Raw genomic sequence first — 22,552 nt, forward strand, 5'->3', positions numbered from 1 at the left:
TGCGCATGACTTCCAGTGCGGACCAGTGCGAATATTTTGCAACAACAAAAAATAACTTTTCCCTACGGGCGGCATATTTGTGACTCTTAATTAGGGAGTTATTGCAGTTTGGTACGATCGGCATTATGGCAATAATTATGGTTGTTCATTCCGAAAAAAAAAATAACGTGCACTGCGTGATTTTACGAGATGGAATATTTTCCGAAGCCGGTGCAGTTATTGCAAGCAAACTATGGAAAATTAAACTTCATTTGTTTCGATCAAAAGTTCCATTTCAATATAATTAGCTGGCACAACATCTCATGGGTGCCACATACGTGGAGTTTTAATTTAATCAACTTATGGGTATTTTTGGCTGCTGCAGTGAAATTTTCCTCGTTGTGCATTTTCAGCTTTTATGTAAAATCAGACTGAAAATTAACTGTTCTTCAACCAATAACAATGATAACTCATCCAGATCTGAACTATGTATTTGAACTGTAATGATCAGATAATGTAATAAATCAAAAAAACACTAAACTTTTCAGAGGTTTTTTTTTTCTAGATAACTAGAAACTAGATAAAGGGCAGCATTCTTTTAATGATTTTTCCCTGTAATGCCGTTGTACAATATTTCCTCAGGTGACTTAAGATTTTTAACCAAAGGACGTTCTACTATGTTTGTTGTCCAACTCCAAATAATCTTAGAATTATCACATTCCTTGATACGATGCATATTAGTATCCGGCTTATGACATATTTCACAATTATAATGATCTACTCTATTCGTGTAGTTGAACATTTTCACTTTGTTCGGAATTACGTCGTTGAATGTGAGGTACAGTATAGATCTGGTTTCTGTACTAAGGAATGAATGATTAATGTTATCCCAAATACATTCCCACCAAAAATTGGGATACTTCATTTCAATTGTCGGTTTAACTTTAAGTCTTCAATGAGATAGCTATACAGATTACGATTATTTTCTACACATGAGTTATTTGCCAGTTTCCTAGCATCTTCTATCCATTTTTTAGCATTAACTGTGAGCATTTGTTGGTTTCCTTGTTTCATTAGGAAAAGATTCACTTTTCTCCCCGATTCAAACAATAAACCTCTCATGAAAAGCGCTTTGCACTTACTTTCTGGATCGACAAGATTCAATCCACCTTTACTATAATCAAGATACAGATGATTTCTGTTAACTTTAAAACAAAATGAGAATTTCACAGGAAATAACCGGCTTTTTTCTTTAGTTCAGCAATGTGTGAATTATCAGGTGGCAAAATGTGAGCCACATACCATAACTTCGATAGCAAATAAGTATTTGGGGTAGACCAATAGCTTCGATATTAAAGAGCTGCGTGTTGTCGGTTTAAGAGTCAATTTATTACTAAATATATTTTACATGATCGATCGTTTCTGTAGCTACTGAGGCTTTCCACGGGCCAGCACGAATCCATTTTAATCGATGTTTTTAATTTACTTGATATTTTTGTATACTATTTCTTTTCATGTGAGAAACCATTTTTTCATATCAAAAGTTCATGTTTTGTCTCGACTAACTTTCAAATAGGGCCTATGAAAAAATGGAACACAAGCAAATAAAAAATTATAACACGGAAACGGCTTGTTCGATCGGAAAGGTGTCTTCAGCAAAGTTGTAGAATAATATATGGCGGCTCTCAGAAAAATACACATTGAAAAATTTATTTAGTTTTTCTTCTGAAAAAACTGAATTTTGTTACTAAAAATTAAATATCTCAAAAAGTTATTTTTTTACCTTCGTGATATTTTGTGAGAATAAAGTTCATTCTGTTAGCTATCATCTGTAAAATTTTTATAGTGGTAAAAAAATGTACAAAAAAGTTACGGCACTTTGAACATTTTTGGTTGCGTGATTTTTTAGAGTGCATGACGAACTTCCCGCAAACTAGATTTTGGGGTTGGCAGCACCCTCTCAGATTTCAATGGAATTGTGTAGGTATGAAGACTATGTACTTTAAAGCAACGTTGCATACTTTGTTGTTTTTTTTTTAATTTATCTACACTAATATTTGAAAAGGGCTTAAGTTTTTGACAATTTAATTTATACCAATATAACTTAAAAATAACATGACCTGCAAAAAAGTATGGTATGTGTGACTTTAAGGAATTTGTGTAAACTTTCAAGTAAAAAATTGAAATATTGAAAAAACGATCACGCTAAAAAAAGTTAAGAAATAAATTGAAGTCAATTTGGAATACATGCCCATTTGCGAAATTAAATTAATCCTATTTCGGAGAACCAAACCCCCCACCAACCAATAAGAAAAGAATTCAAAATGGATCAAAGTAATTAAATTGCTATTATCTAAATCTAACCCAACACAAAATGTTTTTTTTTGAGTCAAACCAATTTTTGGGTATTTTTATACGTGGATTTTCACATATTGATATTGAACATAGCTTTACATGTTTCAATTATAAATCTATCCAATGCAAAGAATATAATTAAGGATTCTCTTTTGAACCAGAACACCAGATTTGTTACACAGAAATTCAGAACATCAACCAGAAGTCGAATTTCAACTTAAAAGTTTTCTTATTCATAAGAGAATATAATAAATACTTTGCATTAGATAGACTTGTGATTTAAACATATGGAGCTATGTTTAATTTAATATCTGTAAAAAAACGCCCTGGATAAAATCTTTTGTTTTCTACCGAAGAGAAACACGCAAAATGATGACATGAAGTATTTGTTGTTAGGAACCGTCCATTAAAGACGTAGCATTTTAGAGGAAGTTTATGATATTGCTAGGAGCCTTCTATTAGGTATAGGAGAATATACTTTAAGAGGGGAGGAGCTGTCAAAAATGTTCTACTAATGCTACCGTGATTTCGAATGCAGCGATATGGTCAAACTCAAACATTACAGAATCCTTGAAAAAGGTCCAATAAGGACCGAAACGTCGGGTCAAAAAAACATATAGTTCTTTTTGATTGACCAAATTAGACTGAATTGCCAATTAAAGATATCATCCAACGTACAGTCGATCAACCAAAAAAAGTTAAACTCAAAGCAATAAACAAGTACGACCACGATTCTCATCAGTCAACAAGATTGAAACTTTTACTACAAATCATTTTATTGCAATAGGTAAATATCATTTAAAATAAAAAATCAATAATTTTGCTTTCGGGATGAAATTGATCAGTAAATGAAATACCTTTGCATGTGCCAAAAATATGTTTTCCACCTGAATTAACAACCCCAGAATGCGAAATGCTGCGCAAAAGTTTAACGAGTTTTCTCAATTTTTAATTATTCAAGTTTTAAATTTAATAAATTTCATGAAAACGCCGTAAAGTATGCACTTTTCATACTGAAAAAGTGATTACTTCCGAAAAGTGCAATTTTATGTATAAATTTGAATATTTATAAAATTTTTGATTATGAAATCGTGTTTAGCAAATACTTGGCAGCTAAAAGCATCCATTCAAATATTCATTACATGTGCGATACAGCCACGGTAACAAAAGTTTGAAAGGGTATTTGAGGTTCGCCAAACACGCAATTACGGAAAATATTGAATTTAATACAGAAATATGTGACTAATTGACTGTAAAACATGTAACTTATCATTCAATAATCCTTTAGCCGGATGATGGTCATTTTCTACAAATTGTTTTAAGTTTAAAGCAATATTTTTAGCAAATGAACATGACCCTCACGTCGATCAATTTCACCCCACTGATCAGTTTCACCCGAAATCACGGTACCTCAGAAATGCTTTTCTTCAAAAGTGCGCATCTTGCGATATATGGCAAAATTTTCAATAATTACAAAAATGTCATGTTTTGCAAATTGAAATAATTTTTCTTATTTGCATTTTTTCACTTTTAAAGCGTATTGACATTTTTCAATGTTTTGAAAGTTCACATGATTATTTAAAAGTCACCCATACATAACTTTTTTGTAGGTAATGTCATTTTTAAGTTATATTGAGTAAAAAACGGTCAAATACTTTAGACCTTTTCAAATATTAGTCTAGGTAAATAAAAAAACAACGTATGCAATCTTGCTTTAAAATACGTCTTTAAAGCTAAGAAATTCCATCGGATTCTGAGACAGTTTTGCCAAACCCCTACGGCGAGTTTGCGTGAATTCGTCATACACTCTAAAAAACACACAACTGAAAATGTTCAAAGTGCCATAACTTTTTTGTACATTTTTTTACCATTATGAAATTTCTACAGATGGTAGCTAACAAAATGAACTTTATTCTCACAAAATATCACGAAGGTAAAAAAATAACTTTTTGAGATATTTAATTTTTAGTAACAAAATTCAGTTTTTTTAGAAGAAAAACTAAATAAATTTTTCAATGTGTATTTTTCTGAGAGCCACCATTTATTAATCTACAACTTTGCCGAAGACAGTTTTCCGATCAAACAAGCAGTTTCAGAGATATGATTTTTCATTTGCATGTGTTCCATTTTTTCATAGGCCCTATTTGAAAGTTAGTCGAGACTCAATAAAAAGTTTTAATATGAAAAAATAATTATTTATATTGATTACAACAGCTGTGCAAAATTTTATGCAAATCAAAAATGCAAAATTAAAAAAAATGGATTTTTTTCGTGCTGCTTCGTGGAAAGCCTCTACTGTGTGTACATTATTGAAGAATGGATGTTGTGTGTATGTGTTGAGTGTTTGCTGTATGCTAAATGTAATCCGCCACATTACTGTCCCCTTTACCAAAATCTTCGGGGAATCCTCACATGACGTCTGGATTTGGTCTTGTATGGCAGTGGCTCAGCTACGTCCCGGCTATTCGATGGAGACGCATTATCCCTTGTGGCTTCAGTCGGCTGACTTGGTGGGTCGGTAGTTTGGATGTGTGCTGCTTTAAGGCGATTAACGGAGAGAGCCTGCTTTCTGCCCTTGATGTCAATGACAAACACCTTCTTCTTTCGTCGTAGAACTCTGTAGGGGCCATCGTACGGTGGTGTTAGTGGCGGTTTGATTGCGCCAACTCTGACGAAAACGTGCGAGCAAACAGCTAAATCTTTCTGGATGTAGGGTTGGTGTTTGGAATGGTTGCTCATGGGTGTCGGTCGAAGTTTGGCTATGGTCGTCTTGAGGTCCATAACCAACTCTGGTGTAAGTGGTTTCGTGGGAACTTCGGTGAAGAACTCCCCAGGCAAACAAAGTGTCGTCCCGTAGGTAGCTTCGGCTGACGATGCTTGAAGTTCTTCTCTCAGAGAGGATCTCATTCCCAGAAGAACGATAGGTAGCGATTCTGTCCACTTGATTTGTGAGTGACACATGATCGCGGCCTTTAACTCTCGGTGGGTCCTCTCTATTTGTTCGTTTGCTTGTGGATGGTAGGGCGTCGTCTTTAGGTGTGTGATGCCCAATATTCTGATTAGCTCCCGAAATAGATAGGACTCGAATTGTCGGCCAAGGTCGGTGGTGATTCGGATGGGAACTCCGAAGCGTGCAACCCATCCACTAATGAAGGCACGAGCTACGGTGGCTGCAGTCATATTCTCGATGGGGATAATCTCTGGCCAACGAGAGAATTTGTCTATTAGTGTTGGACAATACGAACCCATCAGCTGGCGGAAGGGGTCCGATCAGGTCCATATGCACGTGAGCGAATCTCTCGCTCGGGGTGGTGATCTGCAGAATTGGTGATTTGTTGTGCCTATGTACTTTTGCTTTTTGACACGGGATGCAGTATACGACGAAGTTCTTGCAATCCCGTCGGAGAGACGGCCACACGAAGCGTTCTGCGACTAGCCGAACTGCTGCTCGTACTCCAGGGTGAGAGACGTTGTGGAGGATTGCGATGATCGAGGTTCGAAATTCTCTTGGGACGAACGGTCTGATCGCTGTCGTTGAAATGTCGCAGTACATAGGCAAAGAAGATAGGGTTGATTTCAGTGCCTTGAGTATCAAGCCGCAGCCTGGTGATGGTGACTGCAAATACTGCTGCAACTCCGGATCATCGGTTTGCCGCGCTGCCATGAGGTCGAAATAGATGGTGTTGGTAACCGAGTTGATGCGGCTTATCATATCAGCAACCTTGTTGGCTTCGCCGTATGTCGGTTGTATACTCGCTGATGTAGCTTAGATGACGTTGCTGTGTTGGTGTCGCTCGGTCTGAGCGCTGTTGGAAGGCAGTAACCGCGTCGGGGTCATCCAAATTTGGGGTAGACCAAAAGCTTCGATATTAAAGAGCTGCGTGTTGTCGGTTTAAGAGTCAATTTATTACTAAATATATTTTACATGATCGATCGTTTCTGTAGCTACTTTGTATACATTATTGATGAATGGATGTTGTGTTTATGTGTTGAGTGTTCGCTGTATGCTAAATGTAATACGCCACAAGTATTTAGTACAATTACTCGTTCTAACAAATTCAGTTTCCTTGAGCTGTGCTATTGAGCCACGGCAGTGAAGGTATTCAACAATTTATCATAATTTGTTTTGATCATAATTTGCATTAGAAATACAATAGAAATACACTAGAACTCCAATGGCGCTGTAGTAACTTTTCCTAATTAATTATTTCATTAAGTTTAATTGCAATAAATGATTGTATATGAGTGTACATCTTGTAAAGGATCTTATGTTTTGGTAAACAAAATTTATTTGACGCTTCTAGGACAGCTACTGATGCTGTAAAGGCGTGGCAAACTAGATGTTAGTCACACGAACAGTCGCGACATTGAACTTCTGTGGCTAGTTATTCTAATAGAAATACACTAGAACTCCAATGGCGCTGAAGTCACTTTTCATATTTAATTATTTTAATAACTTTAATTGTAATAAATGCTAATTTATAAGTATTTACCTTAGAGAAGATCTTTTGTTTTGGTATACAAAATATATTTGACACTTCTAGTACCGCTACTGACGCTGTAAAGGCGTAGCAAACTAGATGTTAGTCACATGAACAGTCGCGACATTGAACTTCTGTGGCTGGTTATTCTTATTAATTTTCCAATTATTCTTAATAACAATTCCAAGAACCTTTAGCTCTTTTTTTCCTCCACCATTTGTGGTCCGTAGTCTACAATTGTTAATGTAGGTATCCTGATTTTTGAAGATTTATACAAATCGCAGCATGTAAAGAAAATTCTCTTACAATTTGCATAACAAGATCAAATTCTAGGTCACTTCTAATTATCAAAGTAAAGTCATAAGCATATACCATTACTTTATCAACCGACCTTTTACCATTAAGCCTGTTACATCATAGAGCTGCCGGATGAGAGGTTCAGCCTTGTCGAACTGATCGACCGATTTTGAATGACGACGTGAGAAAACCACTGAGTCGAAAGCCTCCTGCAGGTCCATACTAAATAGCGCAAATTTAACTCGTAGTTTGTCCAGATTTTGAATGCAAGATTTCCCTTCAAATCCTGCAGTTTGCCCTTCTCCAATTAGCGACCCCATACAATCTTTCAAACGGCTGGCACAATTTTTTTGCAAAAATTTTGTAGTCTGTATTGAGTAGACTAATTGATCTGTAATTTTGCAAATCACATCGGTCCCCAGCATTGAAAATCAAACGATGATTCCTTTTGCAAAGTTTTCTTGCATGGGAATAGTACCATTGAAGAATCCATTGAAGAGATGCAGAAGATCAGCTTTCAACAAATCAAAATGTTTCTCGTAGAGCTCGTAACTCAAGCCGTCCGGCCCTGGCGCCTTTTCCCTCGAAGCATTTTTTATCATTGTCCATGTTTCCTCCTCGCTGATCGGTTATATCAGGTTGTCTCTTAGGGACCAGGTGGGAGCCTAGGATTCTTTCCTAAGCGAACCATATCCATACATCAGTGTGGACTTACCACCTTTTCACCGAGCACCGGCACATACGAACTGCACAAGCGGAGTAAGCCTAGGCGTGGCGGGGGCCAGCAGTGGGCTCTGCTGGTCCTCTTCAGAAATTCCACACATCCTGAAGCAACTCTGTTCAAGCGATATGGCACCGCTTCCAAAGTGTCACAGCCCAGCTAGAAGTGCCTCGGGCACATCAGGAACGATGCCAGTAAGTTCCTGATTATGGTATACTGGTCATGCTTAGTAATTGATAAATGAGATGGTACACGCTAAGGTAACTATGCACAATTGAGCTGATGGCGATGGCATTCTATCCTCTTAGTAAGGTCGGGTGACACTGACTTGAAACGGCGGATAGGCTAATGTCAACGCTGTCTTCCGCCCCATAAAACCGTGGCATGGCCTTAAAATACGTTCCTGATCTGTGCCCAGCTTAGACAACTAACTGGGTGGAAGTAGGTTCAGATGAATACTCCTGATTAGCGCTGATCCGGCTCTGAGCTCAGTCCCCATAAGGACCTGGGCCAACCCTCGGGTGGCCTCCCTGCTTGCATAGATAACCACCAGGATCCTTGGCGACTACTTCATTTACAGTGAGGGATAGCGGCTCTAAGGGGGGCCCAACGGACATGACTTCGAAATTCAACAACTATAACAACGTGGTCGAGTATGGAGTAACTGAGGGAGCGGCATTGAACCCGTTCGCGCGTGGAGGCTTGGCTAGATCACCACTCCGAGGGGCTGGTGCACCCACCAGCGAACCAGCGCACAGTGGGAAAATAAAGTACAAAACCAACAAAGAATTCTGTAACTTTTGAAAACCACGAATGCGGTTTACGAAGTTATACTTTTCTAATGTAAAAATGTGCGGGGAATCCAATAAAACCGGTTTCATAGGCCGCACGGATCGTTAACATGCTCATTTTACCCCAATTCCCCAATTTTTTAGCCGTTTTTATAGAAATTCATGTATTTTCAGAAGCAGAAATGATCTTGAAGCATGAAAACTCGACCGATCATGCTCATATATATTGCGGATATGAATAAAAATGTTAAACTTGACCGCATGAATGATTTCCATGCCCGTTTTACCATATTCCCCCAGATTATCGCATTTCTTGTAGGATATGCCATTCATCTAGGGAGAAAATCAGTAAAAATCCATCAAAATGAGGTTTTACCTGGTAAATACTTTTGAGCCATCGAATAAATCCGGATAAAAATCGAACGAACTGGTTTTTTGGTCATTTTGCCTTGATGCCCCAAAAATATCATTTTTTGAACTGAAGAGTTCTGCAACTTTTGAAATCCATGAATGCGGTTTACGAAGCCATACTTTTCTGATGTAAAAATGTGCGGGGAATCGAATAAATCTGGTTTCATAGGCTGGACGGATCGTTCACATTCTCATTTTACCCCAATTCCCCAATTTTTAGCCTTTTTTGATAGAGATTCATATATTTTCAGAAGCGGAAGTGATCTTGAAGTATACAAACTCGACCAATCAAGCTCATATATATTGCCGATATAAATGAAAATGTTAAACTTGACCGCGTGAATTATTGTCACGCCCGTTTTACCATATTCCCCCAGATTATCGCATTTCTGGTAAGATATGCTATTTATCTAGAGAGAAAATCAGTAAATATCCATCCATACGAGTATCTACTTGGTGAATACATTTGAGCCTTCGATTAAATCAGGATAAAAATTAAAAGAACGGGTATGTTGGTCATTTTGCCTTGATTCCCCAAAAATATCATTTTTAGAACTGAAGAGTTCTGTTACTTTTGAAATCCACGAATGCGATTTACGGAGGCATGTTTATCTAATGTAAAAACGTGTGGAGAATCGAATAAAATTGGTTTCGTAGGCCGCACGGATCGTTAACATACTCATTTTACCCCAATTCCGCAGTTTTTTGTGTGTTTGATAGAAATTCATGTTCATATGCGGAAACGACCTTGAAGTATAAAAACTCGTCCAATTAAGCTCATATATACTTTGCCGAAATAAATAAAAATGTTAAACTTGACCGCATGAACAATGTCCATTCCCATTTTACCATATTCCCCCAGATTATCGCATTTCTGGAAAAATATACTATTTGTCGAGGGAGAAAATCGGTAAATGTCGATCTAAGAGAGATTTTTATTTGAATAACACATTTGAGCCATCTATCTATTACACCAGGGAACAACAACGAACTTATATCTTGGCCATTTTGCCTTGATGCCCCAAAAATATCATTTTTTGAATTGAAGAGTTCTGTAACTTTTGGAAACCATGTATGCTATTTACAAAGTTTTTTTTAAGTTAAAATGTTCGAAAATTTTAATGAAAAAGGCCACAAGAATCTCCAAAATACTCATTTAACTTCAATTTCTCATTTTTTTGTAGATTTTCATAGAAATTAATGTTTTTTTAGAAGTGGAAATGAACTAGAAGTTTAAAAACTCAACCAATCAAGCTCATATATACTGCCGATACAAATGAAAACGTCACACTTGATCGCATGAATGGTTGTCATGCCCGTTTCACCATATGTTTCCCGATTATCGCATTTTTTATATCTAGTTTATTTTAATATCATTTTTTTAATTGCAGAATTCTGTAACTTTTGAAAATCTTGAAAGTGGTTTACGAAGTCAAACTTTTTTTAATGTAGAAATGTGCAGGGAATTGAATTAAAGTGATTTTATGGGCCTCACGGATCGTTATCGCACTTTCTTTTTTTTTTTTTTTTTTTTTTTTTTTGTCTGTTTTAACGAGATTTTTAACCCTAGGCTAGTTCATCTCGGGACCCACGTTTTACTTCCCTTCCGAAGGAAGAACTCACATTTTGTGAGTATGTCAGGAGTGGGATTCGATCCCAGGTCCTCGGCGTGATAGTCAAGTGTTCTAACCACCACACCAGGTCCGCTCCACTCGCACTTTCTTATTTAACCCCAATTCCCTATTTTTAAGTATTTTTTAATAGAAGTTCATGTATTTTCAGAATCGGAAATGACTTTGAAGTATAAAAGCTCAGAAAATCTGTTGAGTTCATATAAGTTTTTATTTGAAAAACACACTTGAGCCATCAAATACATCAGGAAATAAAAATCGTACCAACTTTTATGTTGCCATTCCGCAGGAAATCCCGAAATATAAATATAATATTTTGAATATGTACAAGAAATTTATATGTTTTGAAAAACCGCTAGTTTATGAAGTCATACCCTTCTTATGTAAAATTGTACGGAGAATCTAATGAAAGTGGTTTCATAGGCCTCAAGGGGTGAATGCGCGTTAGCATACTTATTTTAGCCCAATTTTTTATTTTCTTGGGATTTGATAGAATTTCATGTATTTTCAAAAGCGTTAATGACTTTGAAATATAAGCACTCAAAAAATCAAAAAAACCCATTCAAATGCGTTTTGGTTAGAAATATACATTTGAGCCATCTAATAAATCAGGATACAACAATCGAACCAACTTGTATCTTGGTCATTTTGCCTTGATGCCCCGAAAAATATCCTTTTTTGAATAACTGTACAACTCAGAATGTTATCAAAAGCGTTTATTCTTACAAGTGAATTTTCTAAGACAAAAACTCTGTAAATTGAATTAATGCCCACATGAGTCATAACTGTGATTTGAACTCGTTTTTTTTTTGCAAATTCATTTAAATTATTGTATTCAGGGTTAAACACGCTGCATCTAGAATTCACGGGTTTCATCTTTAAAAAACTGTTTTTATAGAAAAACGGTTCGGATTATTTTTGTGTTATACACTTATGTAAAGTTAATTGTATATTTTACGGGGAATCAGTGCTAAATAGACAAAAAGCATTTCCGACCGATTTTCATAACACGTATTCTTTAGATAGTTAAAATTGGCTATAAACGAAATTTTATTTAATTTGTCATTTGTTGATTTCATTTTTAGATGTATAGCTTGCTAAACCCTAAAAGTACAAAACTGAAAATGTTTAACATACACATTATTCACAGTTAGTATTTGGATAATCTGGGAGAATATGGTGAAACGGGCATGACAACCATTCACACGTTTTTACATTAGATAAACATGATTCCGTAAAACGCATTCGTGGTTTTCAAAAGTAACAGAACTCTTCAATTCTAAAAATGATATTTTTGGGGAATCAAGGCAAAATGACCAACATACTCGTTCTTTTAATTTTTATCCTGATTTATTCGAAGGCTCAACTGTATTCACCAAGTAGAAACTCATATGGATGGATATTTACTGATTTTCTCTCTAGATAAATAGCATATCTTACCAGAAATGCGATAATCTGGGGGAATATGGTAAAACGGGCATGACAATAATTCATGCGGTCAAGTTTAACATTTTCATTTATATCGGCAATATATATGAGCTTGATTGGTCGAGTTTGTATACTTCAAGATCACTTCCGCTTCTGAAAATATATGAATCTCTATCAAAAAAGGCTAAAAATTGGGGAATTGGGGTAAAATGAGAATGTGAACGATCCGTCCAGCCTATGAAACCAGATTTATTCGATTCCCCGCACATTTTTACATCAGAAAAGTATGGCTTCGTAAACCGCATTCATGGATTTCAAAAGTTGCAGAACTCTTCAGTTCAAAAAATTATATATTTGTGGCATCAAGGCAAAATGACCAAAAAAACAGTTCGTTCGATTTTTATCCGGATTTATTCGATGGCTCAAAAGTATTTACCAGGTAAAAACTCATTTTGATGGATTTTTACTGATTTTCTCCCTAGATAAATGGCATATCCTACCAAAAATGCGATAATCTGGGGGAATATGGTAAAACGGGCATGACAATCATTCACGCGGTCAAGTTTAACATTTTTATTCATATCCGCAATATATATGAGCATGATCGGTCGAGTTTTCATACTTCAAGATCATTTCCGCTTCTGAAAATACATGAATTTTTATAAAAACGGCTAAAAAATTGGGGAATTGGGGTAAAATGAGCATATTAACGATCCGTGCGGCCTATGAAACCGGTTTTATTGGATTCCCCGCACATTTTTACATTAGAAAAGTATAACTTCGTAAACCGCATTCGTGGTTTTCAAAAGTTACAGAATTCTTTGTCGGTTTTGTACCTTATTTTCCCACTGTGCAGCGGCAGGAAGTTCAAGTGGAGCAAGTGGTGCACGAAGCGGTACAGCGCCGACGGAGGAAGCACAGATGACCGGTGCGGACCTCACGCGAGCGCTGAACCGCAACAGGAGCGGGCTACCAAAGATGTTGGTAGTTGCCGAACAGCTGGATGAGCTGATCGGCTACACGAGCGGGCGGACAATCATCAGCAAGGACCTGAAACAGGGCCTGCTGAAGCTCCGCAAATCACTGGCTCTGGCCAAGAAGGAGTACGACCTCCTGGTGGAAGAGCGAAGTGCTGCTGATGCGAGCAGGGAAGAGCGGTCCACCCAAACGGACAACTTCCTCCTTGCTGAGCCTTCTGAACCTGCTGAGGAGACGCGGCCCAAGAAGCGTCCGGCGGAGTCGGGTGCAAACCAGGCTGCTAAGCCGGTTGCGAAGCGCGCAAGGGGCAGGGAAACCAAGCCCCAGCAAGCCAACAAGAGGAAGAAAGGAGGCCAACCGGACCAAGGGAAGGAGAACCCTTGGATTACGGTAGGAAAAAAGAAGAAGGTGAGAACTACGAAACCAGCCCGCAAACGAGCGAGAAGTGACGAGCTGGTCTTCAAAACCGAGGCAGATACATACGCCGAGGTGCTGAAGGCCATGCGAGGCGAGAATCGTCTCTCACCGTTGGGCGCGGATGTAAAAAGCATCCGGCGCACCAGGACGGGAGAGATGATGCTAGTGCTGAAGAAGGAAGCAACCAATAAAGGTACTTCCTACAAAGCACTAGCCCAAGAGGTACTTGGCGAAAAGGTGCAGGTAAGAGCCCTAACGGCGGAGGCAACTCTCCAGTGTAAAAACCTGGACGAGATTACCGACGCAGAGGAGCTCGCAGCCGCACTCAAACAGCAGTGTGAGATAGATGTACCAAGTGCATCGATCCGCCTGCGTAAGGGTCCGGCTGGCACGCAGATTGCCGCGTTCAAACTCCCCGTAGGGGATGCGAATAAGGCGATTTCAGTCGGGAAGATCAAGGTAGCTTGGTCAGTGTGCCCGCTCAGCATATACGAGCCGCCAGTGGCGTGCTTCAAGTGCTTTGAGCAAGGGTATAAGTCCTGGGCATGCAAAGGCCCAGACCGGAGTAAGCTCTGCAGAAAGTATGGAGTAGAAGGCCATATCGCCAGGGAGTGCAACTCTGCACCAAAATGCCTAATTTGCACGGCGAACAAGGGCCACACGACGGGCGGGCCTAAATGTCCAGGCACGCGAGGAGGTCGAAGTTCCAAACGATGATGCAGGTTACACAACTAAACCTGAACCACTGTGAAGCCGCACAACAGTTGCTATGGCAGTCAGTCTCGGAGTCAAGTACAGACATCGCACTACTATCGGACCCATACCGCATCTCTCCCGATAACGGAAACTGGGTAGCGGATAAGGCCAAGCTAGCGGCGATCTGTACAACCGGTCGTTTTCCGGTCCAGGAAATAGTTTCCACGTCGCACGAGGGCTTCACAATAGCGAAGATCAACAGGGTATACTACTGCAGTTGTTATGCCCCTCCCAGGTGGACGATAGACCAGTTCTTGTCTATGTTGGAATCGTTAACAAGCGCAATGGTGGGATTGAGTCCCGTGGTCATCGGTGGAGACTTCAACGCCTGGGCGATTGAGTGGGGTAGCCGCTTGACTAACGCGAGAGGTTGGGCCTTACTCGAAGCTATGGCTAGACTAAACGTGGATGTCGCGAACGTAGGCGACAAAAAAAAACCTACAGTAGGAATGGTGCAGAGTCCATCATTGATGTGACCTTCTGGAGCCCGGGTCTAAACCCTAGCTCGGACTGGAGGGTCGACGATGGATACAAGCATAGTGACCATCTGGCGATTCGATACAGAGTGGAACACGGAGGAAGACGGCCACAGCCGAAGGTCATCGACCGTCATCGGGGATGGCTGACTTCGCGATTCGATAAGCCGGCATTTGTGGAGCGATTGTTTATGGAGAGTAACACCGACGATCTATCCAGCGATGATCTAGTCGGAACCCTAAGCCGTGCATGTGACGCCGCTATGCCAAGGCGATCCATACCCAGAAATGGACACAAACCGGTGTACTGGTTGTGTCCAGAAATCGCAGAACTCCGCGCATCCTGTTTAAGAGCTAGAAGGAGGATGCAGAGGGCTCGTACCGATGAGGATAGAATTGAACGAAGCGAGGCCTACAGGGCGACTAAACTGGCACTGAATAAAGAGATTAAGACTCGTAAGCGGGCGTGCTTCGAAAATCTCTGCCAGGCAGCCAACACGACCCCATGGGGTGATGCCTACAGAGTAGTCATGGCCAAAACGAAGGGCGCGTTGGCACCCCCAGAACGCTCCCCAGAGATGCTGCAGAAGATCGTGGAAACGCTGTTCCCGCGCCACGATACAAGACCATGGGCCCCCGTTCCCTATAGCCAAACCGGCCATAGCGAGGTAGCCCCGGTGACGAACGACGAACTCATTGCAATAGCGAAGTCGCTTAAGTTGAACAAGGCTCCGGGTCCGGACGGTATCCCGACATTAGCCATCAAGACGGCCATCGAGGCTAAGCCTGACAGAGGCGAATTTCCGGAGAGGTGGAATAGGCAAAGATTGGTTCTACTGCCCAAACCCGGGAAGCCACCTGGCGACCCGTCGGCATACAGACCTATCTGCCAGCTGGACACCGCCGGAAAACTGTTGGAATGGATCATTCTGTCGAGGCTGATGGTCTATACCGAGAAACCCGATGACTCTGGTCTCTCCGATAACCAGTTCGGCTTCCGGAAGGGTCGATCGACGGTGGACGCTATTAGGGCTGTAACCAAAACGGCCGAAATAGCGCTCCAAAAGAAGCGAACAGGAATCCTCTATTGCGCGGTCGTCACGCTGGACGTTAAGAATGTGTTCAACAGCGTCAGCTGGACCGCCATTGAGTGCGCAATACACCACCTAGGAGTCCCGGTTAGCCTATGCCGGATATTGGAGAGCTACTTCCAGAATAGAGTGCTAATCTATGACACCGAGGAAGGCGAGAGGAGCTATAAAATCATCGCAGGGGTACCGCAGGGGTCCATCTTGGGCCCGGTACTATAGAACGCGGCGTATGATGGCGTATTGAGGCACAAACTTCCACCGGGCGTAAAGCTAGTCGGCTTCGCCGATGATATTACCCTCGTGGTATACGGCGAGTCGATAGAGGAAGTGGAACTGACAGCAACTCACGCAATTGGCATAGTGGAGGATTGGATGAGGTCGAGACATTTGGCACTCGCGCACCACAAAACGGAGGTGGTGGTGGTAAACAACCGCAAGTCTGAACAGCAGGCAGTGGTCACCACAGGTGGATGCACGATCAACTCTTAGCGCTCACTGAAGCAATTGGGGGTCATGATCGACGATAAGCTGAAATTCGGAAGCCACGTAGAATATGTCTGCAAAAGGGCAAGCATGGCGATAATGGCATTGTCAAAGATAATGTCAAACAGCTCGGCAATAGTCTCGAGTAAGCGTAAGCTGCTCGCGGCAGTAGCGGTCTCCATACTACGGTATGGCGCCGCTGCATGGTCGAAGGCGCTAGTGGTTAACCGAAACGTGAAGCGACTTGAGAGTACCCACAGACTGATGTGCCTTAGGGTGGTGAGCGCTACCGCACGGTCTCAAAGGACGCGGTATGTGTGCTAGCGGGCATGATGCCCATAGCTTTAGTGGTGGCAGAGGATGAAGAATGCTTCGAGCGACGCGGCATAAGTGGCGCGAGACGTATTGCCAGAACCTCGTCTATGCTGAAGTGGCAGAGCGAATGGGATTCCTTAAGCAAGGGAAGATGGACTGGACACACAGGCTCATACCGAGCGTGTCCAAGTGGACGAGCAGGCCCCATGGCGAGGTGAATTTTCACTTGACTCAATTTCTGTCAAGCCATGGGTGCTTTAGGTGCAGGCTCCCCCGCATGTCCGGAGTGTGCAGACTGCGACGAGACCGCGGAGCATGTGCTCTTTGAATGTCCACGTTTCGAGGAGCAAAGGTCGAGTATGCAGGAGGTATGCGGTAGAGATATAACACCTGACAACATTGTTGAAAGGATGTGTATGGGGGCGGACAAGTGGGACTCCGTTACTTCCACGGTTTCTCGAATCGTACTTGAACTACAGAGTAAATGGCGAGCCGAACAACAGCTAGTTGAGTTGGCCCCCCTTCCCCAGCCAGGACCCGAGCCTCCAGGGGAGAGTGAACAACTTAAGGCGGTAGCTGGTGGAACGCTTACTATTAGAGTGTACTCATGTACGGTCCCCCCCCTTCTAACGGGCGTACCGCGAAGGTAAGGAAGAGAGAGACTGAATTTTTAGTGGGTCGATCCCCACATCACCCGAGGAACCACTTCTTGGGTATCTGTTGCAGATTTTCTCATTCTATTAAAAAAAAAAAAAAGGTTGTCTCTTAGATGGCCGGGCAATGTTTAAGAAATTGCAATGTTTAAGCATTGCAATGCTGTAAAAACAGATCCTTGTTGCGGATTGGGGTTTCGGAATTGTTTTTCGAAGTTATCATGAACAGCCTGGGTTGTGATTTGTCCTTCTGCAGTTTTTACCTGTAGCACCGGTGAGTTGTAGCCTCGTTTTACTATTTTCGCCACCTGGTAAATGCTCAACTTCTCGTTTTCAAGCATTGTAGACGGTTGAACTCTGTTCCGAATACTGGAGAGACGTTGCTCCTCGGCACCAACGATTGCGGATTTTACAATGGACATCTGGTCGTGCACAGCCTCTAATTTGTTGTCCCATCAGTTCATGCAGGTCCTTATAATGCGAAGATTTCTTGTACGCATTTTCTCGGTTGAATTCGTATGCCTTGTAGTAGTGTTTGACCTTGCTCTTGACGTCATACGACCACCATTCGGAGAAGTTTGTTTCATGCTTCAGTCGATTCCTCAATTTGATGTAGATTCGTGCGAATCCATTGGAGACAGCATCATCATTGAAAAGATATCCGTTGATTTTCCAGTATCCTCTACCACAAACAAGAGTAGCATCTGTTGCATTGATTTCAATGGTAACGTTTATACATAGCATGGTGATCGAAGAAAGGAACGGTTGTTGTACACGCAGAAAAATGGCGCTTGTTTTAAACAATAAAACGCATGGTTGATTTTCAAACTGAGATTTTACTTATTCCAAAGTTATATTCAATTGTTTTCATTTAGAGTTTATCGATAAAAACAACCGATTATTATCATTTCATATAATGTCAAAAATTTCATTTGTTTCTACAAAATAAAAACCATAAACATGGTCCGAAACTTGGTCCGAAAGCACTCACACACCTATAAAATGCTTACCCCAACATCGCCACAACGAAGAAGGTGCAGCAAATCCATCACGCCAACTTCCAAGTGCAGCTTTGGTCGTGATGGATAACGCGCAGGTACTCACGACAGCATCCACAAAAAAAATGATCGGCTTCGCCTTTTTTGTCTTTTTTTAGTCGTTCTCCTCCCCATCCGCTCACCGACGGTCTAAAAATAGATTTCCGAGCTGCCGCAGGAGCTGCCGTCACCAACACAATCACATTCCGGCTTTGTTAGTCACAAAAGTGCAGTCGTTTAAAACAATCTGTTATTTTATGTTGAAACTACCAAATCTCTGTTTGTTCTAACAAACTGTCAAAAATTTCGTCAAATGAAAACATTTGTATTATCAAACAGTTGCAACAGTTCAGTTTAAACTAGAAATCAGTTTGTCGCTATAGTAAACTGAAAAATCGGTTGATTTGAACTAGAATTTAATTATGTTTACAATTTATTTTTCTGCGTGTAACATAACTTTCGACTCGTTTTGCTACGTCCTTAACACAATAAAATCTGTCCAACCGAGAGGCCGAGTTTAGTGCCGGTCCTTGCTCCCAAGATCTTCAAGCTTAAACAGATTAACTAGTGTTTGTTAACCTTTACTGTATACTGCTTATTTTTGCCTTTCAAAGTCTTCTGTATTCAAAATGCAGTTGAAGTCTCCTCCAATGGCCGTGTAGAAATCTTTGGCCAAATGTGTGGATATTATATTTTTGAAAAGGTCATCCCTTTCCGCATTATACGCAGCTCCAGAGTGCCCGTAGATGTTTGCCAGGTTTATTCTGTCGACCACTAGCGAAATTATGCGACCAGACGGACATAACATGATCTGCTCAAAGTTTATTGTTTTACGGATAAGTATCGCAGTCCCAATGTTCATATTACTGCGGTTGATTATAGCATGGTGAGTAGGGAGAAAACTAAAATCATTGAACGACACCTCTTGAAGTAAGATGCAATCTAATTCGTTCTGAAGAATAAATTCTTTCAACAAACATTGTTTTGATTCTGTTGCAATACTGTTGATATTGAGCGTAATAGAATGTATGGGAGTTGCAAAATGCATCTAGAACTACATCTCAGTCACCTTCAGCAGGCGTTTCAAATTTATAAATTCGAACAGATTTGTTACAAAATTTAAAACTGGCATACGACCCCGTTCTATTTTTGCACAAATTTGAAACAAGATTTTGACGCGTTCTATTTATGTTGTTGCCATGACAAACCATATGTATGCCTTCTGGGAACATCATTCTACCGAGTCCAACGGGGTTTATGATTTATTAGGTCGTTGACAAATAAATTTACCGATTTCCGTAAGAAGTATGCTAGATTTAGAACTGCTGCTGAAGATGCCCATGTTTGAGTTCTATTTTTGACAGTTACAAATTTTGTAACCGTTTTAAAAATATAACTAGAAGTGAATCATTACTGGAGATGCCCTTACCGAGCAAAACTTTCTCACATAGCTCATTTCAGTGACAGGCTTTCGTGTCGATAATGTAGATTATGGTGAATTGACGTTATGTGTCAACTTCGCATGACAGACAGCTCACAAACACTTCTCAACAGTAGTGCTAATTACACTCACCTTCACAGTGCTACGCGAACGGGACCGCTCACCACGACTGCTCTTGGACTTTGAAACTCGCCCTTTAGAACTATCACAGGATTCCACTGCAATAGTTCCCAACACGTTCGGCTTTTCCACTACATCACGACGTCTCTGTTTACGGGCTTTTCGGCTTCTATCGACGGTGACGTATACGTCGCCTCCTTCCTCGGATTCGGACTTGCTGCTTGAGACCAAAGGTCTTTTGTTCGTCCGCTCCTTCTCACTGCTCACCACCTCATCATTCGATGCTGGATAGTTTACACTGGCATCTGGAATGTTCTCCTCCTCAAGAGCGTCGCCATCGTCCAATACTTCAACGATGAAATCGTCGTTTTCATCAACCTCTTGTGTACCCTTCACTCCATGGGATGAGGTCAATTGCACTATCTCCAGCTGCAGCTCCTCCTTGTGCTTAACTGGAGCCGATGTTCCAGCCAGAACTCCCGAGAAGGTTGCTACGATCGGTCCTTCCTTTACTTGCTGTTCAATGTGCTGCTCCGTCGCACCACGGCGAGTGGAGTTTTGAGGGCATTTGAGGCATTATGTCCACGCGAATCCCAGTGAAAAGATCCAATTTTAATTCAGCCGGGAACTTCTCCGGCACCAGACGTTTGACGGTTCCGTACTTTCCCAGTACGAGTGCTACCTCCTGGTCTGGGAGCTCGGGGGCAAATCAAAGACCCGAACATAGCGGAAATAACCACCAGCAACAGACATGTTGACCTCCACAGATTTTCCATTCGAGTATTGGAAGGTGGGCACCTCCGGGTTCTAAAGCAAGGCTTCTTTCGTTGCCGACTCCGATCGAAACTTGATGCAGACCACCTGCTCATCTGATATCTTATAGCTCGATTCCATAGACCGCTTGTCAGCATCGAATGCCTTCACGAAACGGGCGACTACCACCAGGGTCGGTGCCTCGGTATTTTCCGGGAACTGGAAAACCAGCGTATTCTTAACCATGTCATTTGACATCCTTTTGCTTTGCTTCTCAAAAGCAACAGTCACGAAGGCCAGCGATGCAAAAAAAGACAAAACGATTCCACAATAGCTTTAAACGTAGCGTTCAAACAATAGCGTCTTCTCAGTATGGGAACTGATAATCTACTGTAAGGTTTAAATTTCAAAACGTTTAAACAGGTGTAAATCTACAAATATTATTACCGAGCTAGCATGAAATTACACCTACTGAATACTGAATCAGTGGTAACTCAAATTCATTGCATAATGTAAAAAATTTAAAAGTTCAAGCTTCGATAGTAGCTAATATTGAAAAGATCCTCAGTTTTTTAGTCAGCAAGGCATCGGCGTTCCCATCCAAAGATGTCATATAAAACTTCAACAATCTCACTGATATGTGCACATTCGAGGGTATGCCAAGTAGCAGAAACAACGAAAGCCCAAAGGGATTGCTAAAAATGTCTCTACATGATGAAACCACCAAATTGAATTAAATCGTCCTTACCACATTTGGTAATTCTATTTTTATACACAACTGGCACCCGTCTGGCGCAACAATTCCCTCAATGACGAACGTTTTCCCCATCTCTCATGCAAACGCCTAGCGCTGACTCTCCTGGGAAAATCAATTTCCTATCGGATTGGGGTTGACCACTTCATGTGCCTATCGGCTGGGGCGTTCATTTGATGCTGTGGGATGTTTCGGTGTTAAAGCATGTACCACAACAGTCTTAGCGGGAAATGGCCAACCAACCTCGCCAGAAAATTAGCGAGAAATCTAATCAAAAATGGATGGGGCGGCGGTGATAGAGCCAGAAATTTCCAACAACGAATTATAGCAAATTGAGTTTCGTCAGCCGGAAGCGCGATGCGAGTGTTTTGATCTGCATGTTCATTGGAAGTTGTTATCCCGGGTTATTCACGCCATCGCTATTGTGTTTTTTTTTTTGTTAATATATTTATATTATTTTTTTCAACTTAATTAATTGGTATAAATGTTATACCATGGCAAAACCGAATCCACAATTTTCCGTCATATCATTCGAATTGTGGTCGCAGCTCTTCAACCCAGGGAACGTCATCGTCATATCACTTTAAACTTGGGCAACCCACCATGTAATATGCAATCTACGTGTCGTAAAAGCGATGTTCAAGATACATCCTTAACATGGAACAAATTAGATCGATACATCAAACAAAAGTAAATATTGACTAGTAAGTAGTAGTAAGTATTACTAACTTTCAGTCCTGAGCACCCATGGAGGTGCATAGGGGTAAAAGGTGTCCATTCTGTGCAATTGCCCTCCATCCTGTGACCGGGCCAATTTTTTGTAGACTTCTTTTATGGGCCTGTCCATGTCTATGGAGTCTCTAAGGGGGAGGGGGGGTGTGGGTTGGCTAAAGTCTACGCTCCATACAAATTAGGAAAATTTTGTATGATCAAAAGTCTACGAGGGGGGAGGGGGTCTGATATGGTCGAAAAAAAGTCTACGTAGTTTATGGACAGCGCCTATGTCATTGTTGAGGCTGGGCCGCCATGAGCTTCTGGGTCTGCCTCTACTGCGATACACTACGAAGAGTGTGGCCGACCCACCTCCACTTTCTCTCCCAAGTTTCTGTCGCTATCGGCTTTTGATGACATCGACGTTGGAGATCGAATTGTGATGCTACCATGCACTGGTTAAGTATTGTTCC

Source organism: Aedes albopictus, chromosome 2 (assembly GCF_035046485.1).
Source record: "Aedes albopictus strain Foshan chromosome 2, AalbF5, whole genome shotgun sequence".
NCBI classification, from domain to species: Eukaryota; Metazoa; Arthropoda; class Insecta; order Diptera; family Culicidae; genus Aedes; species Aedes albopictus.